Source organism: Globicephala melas, chromosome 2, assembly GCF_963455315.2.
Source record: "Globicephala melas chromosome 2, mGloMel1.2, whole genome shotgun sequence".
Classification (NCBI taxonomy): Eukaryota; Metazoa; Chordata; class Mammalia; order Artiodactyla; family Delphinidae; genus Globicephala; species Globicephala melas.
The window spans coordinates 45,402,921-45,410,697 of NC_083315.2; the positions used below are offsets into that span (position 1 = coordinate 45,402,921).

General features: G+C 38.1%; 1 pseudogene; it reads left to right on the plus strand.

Moving 5' to 3' along the window:
• The first annotated feature begins 5,072 nt into the window (after positions 1-5,072).
• On the plus strand, positions 5,073-6,485 carry LOC115861944 (dnaJ homolog subfamily C member 7 pseudogene; annotated as a pseudogene).
• The last annotated feature ends 1,292 nt before the right edge of the window (positions 6,486-7,777 follow it).

Genomic DNA, 7,777 nt, shown 5'->3' on the forward strand with positions numbered 1-7,777 from the left:
GCGGGCCTCTCACCATTGTGGCCTCTCCCATTGTGGAGCACAGGCTCCAGATGCGCAGGGTCAATGGCCATGGTTCACAGGCCTAGCTGCTCCGCAGCATGTGGGATCTTCCCGGACCGGGGTGCGAACCCATGTCACCTGTATCGGCAGGCGGACTCTCAACGACTGCGCCACCAGGGGAGCCCCAGCAACAAATATTTTTGATGATTGTTATGAACTGTGTGTTTGTAACCCTCTGATTCATATATTGAAGCCCTAACCCCTAATATCATGGTACTAGAAGGTGGGGCCTTCGGGAGGTAATTAGGTTGAAGCACTCATGATGGGATTCGTGTCCTTATAAGAAGAGAAAAAGAATAGACCTCTCTTTTGTCATCATGTGAAGAGATTACAAGAAGGCAACCATCTGCAAATTAGGAAGAAGGCTCTTACAAGAACCAAGTTGTCCAGCACCTTGATTGTGGATTTCCCAGCCTCCAGAACTGTGAGGAATAAATGTTTGCTGTTTAAGCCACCCAGTCTGTGGGATTTTTGTCATAGTAGCCTGAAGACAATGACTAAGACAGTAATTTTCTTTTATCTTGTCTCTCCCAAACTATCAATTTAATTTTTATACTAGCAACAACTCACGCTCATATTTCATCAATTTACATATTCATTAATTAAAGTATATAGTTGCAATAATGATAAACCTGGCATAAAAAGATTTTGAACAAACACACCTGATTTTTGGTCAGAATAATATTAATTCTTTTTAGGCACTGTTCCAAATTTAGCTAAAATGTCTAGGTGTGGCAGCCCACTGAGTAGTCTCCTTAGTACCAGACATAGGTATACATGTGTGTGTATATATATATATATATATATATATATATATATATATATATATATATATATCTGTGCTATAGTGAGAAATAGAGAGAGTATAATATCCTGTAATTCATGATATGGAGGCTGGTTCAAATCCTCTATTCCACTTTTGACCTTGAAGGTATCAGAGAAAGGAAGACCCTGTTCTCAAAGGGTGAGATATCGAGAAAGGAAATTGACTAAGTCCTCTGGTATGAGGTAGCAGACATTCTCCCCCTATTCTCAGTAGAATCTGATATGTATCCAGTGGGGGTGTTTAAAAAGTTCAGAGAGGATCTGTGAGACAGAGGCATGAAGAAACCAGAGGTAAACCTTTAAGAAAGGGAGACATGAGGAAACACTGATGGAAGGCAGTATTGACAAGTAGCACTCACAAGAGAAGGGTTGAACAGGCCAGTCCTTCCATGGTGGAAGTAAAAAAATTCCTATACTAAAGCTTTTATCACAAAGAGAGAGTTGAGCTCAAGTGGGCCTAGAAAATGCTCAATGACCACAGAGGAATCAGGGCAGCAAAGAAAACGACTAAAAAGCTGACATTAGAAGACCACACAATGAATAACCATGGTGAGTTACCTTGGATGTCCTGACTTTGGGACACACTCAGAGCTTTATTTTTCTTTAATATTCAATAACAGTATAATAAAAGCAAATGTGTACAAATTGCTTAGGACTCAGGATTCTTTAAACCCAGAGGCTATTTAATCATTCTAATAATTTTATGAAAGGGATGCAATTCTCATTCCCGTTATTGACTGATGAACCTGAGGCTTAGAGGGTTTTAATAACCCAACTCAAATAGCCTGAAATTCTCACCAAGGTCTCTCACTCCAGAGCCCTTGCTAGGAACTACTGCTATACTTGGTAATGCCCATATTCACATGTACCTTGAAGGTTCTGGCTTTTGTTTATAATTCTTAATTGAGATGGTAAGAGTAAGAGAGGCATATGGGGGACAGAAAATTTGAGAGAAGCTACCCTGGTGTATACAACGGTATACAACCGAAACCATTCCCCTTCGTGCCTGGCAGAGAGAGTGGATTCTAAATGTCCCTCTGTTCTCTCTGTGGTCTTCATTAGAGATTACAACAGTTACTAGATAAAGTTAAAGACTCATGTAGTGATCTTCACATTAATTGGACTGTAATGTATAGCCTTGGTCAAGCACATCTTTCCCAGCACTCCTCTCTACAGACGGCAATCAAGCCACTTACAGAAGATGCACTGGCTACCGAGACCCCAGGGCAACCTTAAGTTTCACTGGCCTTTTAGCGGAAAACACACTTAATTTTCATACTGAAGGGCTATTAAGACTGGGGTTAAAATAAAAAATCTTTTGGAACATAGAATGTCAAATATTGGATAGGAAATGTTTTTCCCTCATATATTTTAGAAGCCCATGAGCATGCCAACCTCTGGTAACTCCACTTCAAGTTGCCAAATTCCTGTTTCATTTCGGTAAATGTGAATTGTAGTGAATAGCTGTATTAGCTCTGTTGCTATTCTGAAAGGAGATCGCTTCCATCAACTCTTTTGCAAGCAGTAGCTATGAAAAACACATGTGTGCCTGGACACCTGTTACATTCATACATTTGTAGAAACAACTACACAGATTTTCTAAACGCATGCACACATCCGTAGATAACACACCATGTGTTCCAAGTTGCTCTAGCTAATTTCAGCTTAGAGAAATCTTCCTAGAAAAAATGTTTTTGTTTAAATAAAAGGACACTCCAAAAGCAGGAGGAACACGCTGCTGTTACACATCGCTTAGAGAAGCAGAGATTCAGTAATTGGAGGATTAATTGGAAGAAAAGTGGAATAGTGGAGAAAGTCTGCATGTGGACTTGGGAAATGTGCATTAAAGCTACTTTGGATCACTTACTTACAAGGTTTCTAACTACCAGTTAGTCAATTAACCTCTCTGACTCTATTGGTCACGGAAGTTTCTTTTTCGGTGAATTTTCTATTGACTCTATTGGTCATGGGAGTTTCTTTTCCAGTGAATTTTCTATTCACATTTATTTTCCCATTTTTTAATGGGAATATTTTTTCTTATAAACTTACAGAAGGTTTCAGTAAATGTGCATTCTGGACACGGATTTTTTTGTTGAATATATGCATGTCAAATACCTTGACCCAGGCTGGTTGTCTGATTCCATCAATATATGATTAGAATTTGGGAAAAGCTAGTGGAAATGCACCTTCGTACCACTCTTTTGAGCTGGACATTGCATATTTTATTATCCAGAAATTTCATGAGATATGTATGAGGGTGTTTCCTGCAGCATTGTTTATAATAGGAACTAATTCTTGCCAAGGCATTACTGTTTCCCAAGAACTCTTTTAAGATTTTCATTTGTACTATGTAATTTAATCCTAAAAATTATGTGGTAGGTACTATTGTTATACCCATATGAGTAAATCAAGGCACTGCAGTTAAATAATTTTCCCCAAATTACAAACAAAAGTAACCCAAAAGGGATTAGAGTCCAGGATTTCTGGCTTCAGAGCTCACACCACTCACAACAACTGTCCTGAAGTGTCATCAGTATAAGACTGAATAAATAGAGTATATTTGATAATTTAATGAAGTACTATTCTGTTAAACTATAGATTTATATGCAACAGCATGGATAAATGTCAAAATGATAAAGAAATGCCAGTTTCAAAAAGAAATGTATAAAAGTAAGCTATCATTTAAAGAACACACAAGACAGTATACAGATATAGATAAATACACATGTATTTTTATGCATTGATGTACCAAAGTTTGCAAATATGATTAGCATTAACAAATGTGAACCTCAAAAGAGAAGTAACCTCTTTAGAGGGTAAGAAGGAAAAATAATCAACATATTTCTTTCTTTCAAAATAAAAAGAGAAAAATGAAGCAAATATGGCAAAATATTTCATCTGTTAAATATGGATAGTGAGTACAAGAATACACTATAAATTGTTTTCCCTACATTTTATGTTTAAAATATTTCACAAATCAAAATTTAAAAAGAAAAAGAGGTAATACATGAGGGTCCTTTGTAAAAACTAGCATACTATACAAATGGGAACTATTTGTTTTGATCATCAAAAGTGAAGCAGAGGGGCTTGATTTCCAAATGTCTGAGTAAAGATTTCTGAAAATCCTCTCCCCTATAAAAGCTATATAAACTCTGCAAATGGATTAAAGGCTTGAAAAATCCATGAAATGTTTATTCAAGAAAAAACAACTAAATTTTAGTCAAAACAGTGAGCCCTGCAGTCTTTTAGCTTGCCATAATCCGATCACTCTCTCCCCAGCTCCATGGGAGCTTTGAAAAGCAATAGTCTCACAACTATAGTAACTGTGAAATCAAGTAGTCTAGCAGCCACCAGAGGAGCCAGAATAGTTTGGAGCTTCCTAAAAAGCCCCAGAGAACTGTCACCCTTTGACTTGCTTGCAGCATGATGAAAAGTCCAGTTTCAGTACTTGTTTTTACTTGACCCAACTCAGAACTCACTCTCTGTCAACAGCCCTAACCTGTATGGTATTTGCTGAAAAGAATCAACAGCAATTGTTTAACATAACAGTTGCCTGAGGTAGTGACACCAGTCAGAGGTAAAACTTAGGGCTTTGTCAGGCTCCGCATAATCAGGAAGTGAAGGCTAAGACAGAGAGGTAGACTGCTTGTCAAAACATTAAAGACATGCTCAACAAAGACTCTCAGCAAAGGTTTGTAGACTCACTGGTTCACGACATTTAAGAAAATCTCTGTTAGCTTACAACTAGGATAACTGAGCACACATCAATTGCCACATAACAAATAATACACACTTTAAAGAAATAGTCAAAAAATACTAAATAACAATAAAACAAATAACAATGACAACAAACCCTAGTGGGAGAGAGAATTGGATTGCTAAAGGTGCCACAGTACATTATTCTAAATGTCTAGATAATCAATAAAAACTTACAAGATACCCCAAAAAACAGGAAAGTATAACCCATACACAGGCAATGGGAAAAACAAGCAGCCAATAGGAACTGACCCTGAGAATTCTAGTAAGATGTTAAACTTACTCGAATTTAAATCAGCTATCATAAATACATGCAAAGAACTAAAGGAAAACATATATAAAAATGAGAAATATGTGTCACCAAAAAAAAGAATATCAGTAAAGAGACAGGAAGTATAAAAAAGAACCAGGTAGAGGGTCCCAGAGGTAAGATGGCGGCTACCCTGGAGTGCAATGTGGTAACGGCGGCAACAGAACCAGAGCTGCTATATGACGAGGAAGCAAAGAGATATGTGTCCTAAAGAAGCTAGCTATTACAGGAATCGAGCAGCCACCTTGATGATGCTCAGAAAGTTCTGGGAAGCTATTGGAGATGCACAGCAGTCAGTGAGGGACATCTACGAGAGGACAAATGCCACCTATCTCTAGGGAATGCTATGGTGGCATGTCGTAGTTTCCAGAGAGCCCTAGAACTGGGTCAAAAAAATGCTCAGGCACAACAGGAGTTCAAGAATGCCAATGCAATCATAGAATATGAGAAAATAGCAGAAAAGGATTTTGAGAAGCGGGATTTTCGGAAGGTTGTTTTCTGCATGCACCATGCCCTAGAATATGCCCCTGCCTGCCATCACTTCAAAATCCTCAAAGCATAATGTTTAGCAATGCTGGGTCATTATCCAGAAGCACAGTGTGTGGCCAGTGACATTTTACGAATGGATTCCACCAATGCCGATGCTCTGTATGTACGAAGTCTTTGCCTTGATTATGAAGATTGCATTGAGAAGGCGGTTCAGTTTTTTTGTCCAAGCTCTCAGGATGGCTCCTGACCATGAGAAGGCCTGCGTCACTTGCAGAAATGCCAAAGTACTTAAAGCAAAGAAAGAAGATGGGAATAAAGCATTTAAAGAAGGAAATTACAAGCTAGCATGTGAACTGTACACAGAAGCCCTGGGGATAGACCCCAATAATATAAGAACAAACGCTAAACTCTACTGTCATCGGGGTATGGCTAATTCCAAGCTTAAGAAACTAGATGATGCAATAGAAGACTGCACAAATGCAGTGAAGCTTGATGACACATATAAAAGCCTACTTGAGAAGAGGTCAGTGTTACATGGACACAGAACACTATGAAGAAGCAGTACGGGACTATGAAAAAGTATATCAGATGGAGAAAACAAAAGAACACAAACAGCTCCTAAAAAATGCACAGCTGGAACTGAAGAAGAGTAAGAGGAAAGATTACTACAAGATTCTTGGAGTAGACAAGAATGCCTCTGAGGACGAGATCAAGAAAGCTTATCGGAAACGGGCCTTGATGCACCATCCAGATCACCACAGTGGAGCCATTGCTGAAGTTCAGAAGGAGGAGGAGAAAAAGTTCAAGGAAGTCAGAGAAGCTTTTACCATTCTCTCTGATCCCAAGAAAAAGACTCGCTATGACAGTGAACAAGACCTGGATGAAGAGGGCATGAAGAGGTCATGCAAACAATATCTTCAAGACATTCTTCGGTGGTCCTGGGGGTTTCAGCTTTGAAGCATCTGGTGCAGGAAACTTGTTTTTCAATTTGGCTAATGAAAGGAAACCATCCAGAACCCAGAGAATGCAGACTTGCTCAGTTTAACCTCCAGTGTGGACACAGCTCGCCTCCTCCCTTCATCATGATCCACGTACTTAGAGCAGTTTCATTCTTTCAATTAGATACCCAGTGTCTGAGTGAGTGGGGTGAAGGAAAGCGAGCCAGCACCAAAGACTGCGGGTAGGGGAGGGAGGTGGGGGTGGACAGGGCAGCTTGTGAATTTTTGTTTTACTGTTTAACTTTATTAAAACAAAACAAAACAAAAAATGAACCAAGTAGAAATTCTACAGTTGGAAAGTAAAACAATTAATATAAAACATTCACTGGGGGGCTCAACAAGGGATTACACTGACAGAAGGAAGAATCAGTTATCACGAATAAGGGTCAATTGAGATTATCCAGTCTGAGAAAGAAAATGAAAAAGGAATAAATAAAAACAACAGGACCTTTTGGTTCTTATGGGACACCATCAAGCTACCAACATATAGCTAATGTAGGCCCCAGAAGGACTGGAGAGAGAGAAAGATGTAGAAAGACTATCTGAAGATGGAATGGTCCAAACTTCCCAAATTTGACCAAAAAGTATTATACTGTAATCTAAGTAGCTCAATAAATTCTATGTAGAATCAACACAAAGAGTTCCATGTTTAGAGACATCTTAGTCAAATTGCTGAAAATCAAGATAATGAAAGAATGCAGAAGTAACAAGAGAAAAGCAACTTATCATCTGCAAGCTATCTTTAGTAAGATAACATCTGACTTTTCATTAGGGATCAGGAAGGTCAGAAGACAGTGGGATGGCATGTTTAAAGTGCTGACATAGAAGATTGTCAACTAAGAATTCTACATCTGGCAAAATTAACCTTGAAAAATGAGGGAGAAATTAAGACATTCTCAAGTAAATAAAATCAGAGAATTCATGGATAGCATGTCTGCTCCACAAGAAATAAAACATTTAACTTCAAGCTGAAATAAAAGGATATTAAACAGTAACTTAAATACACATGAAGAAATAAAGAACACTGGTTGAGGTAAATACATAGGTAAATATAAAAGACAGTATCAGTGTATTTTCATTTGTAACACTTTTCTAATCCTCTCTGATTTTTAAAAACTGCATAAAGCAATCCTTATAAAACTGTGTTCATATGTTTATAGTGTATACATTTGTAATTTGTATGTCCATACAGTGGAGATGAGGGGATAGGAATGGAGCTCATTGGAGCAATCACTTTGTAATTTAGAAATATGTGGAAATTAAACATGTTCCTAAGTAACAAATGGGCAAAGAAGAATCAGTGGGATTCTTCTTTGTAATTTCCCCTATAATTCAAGGG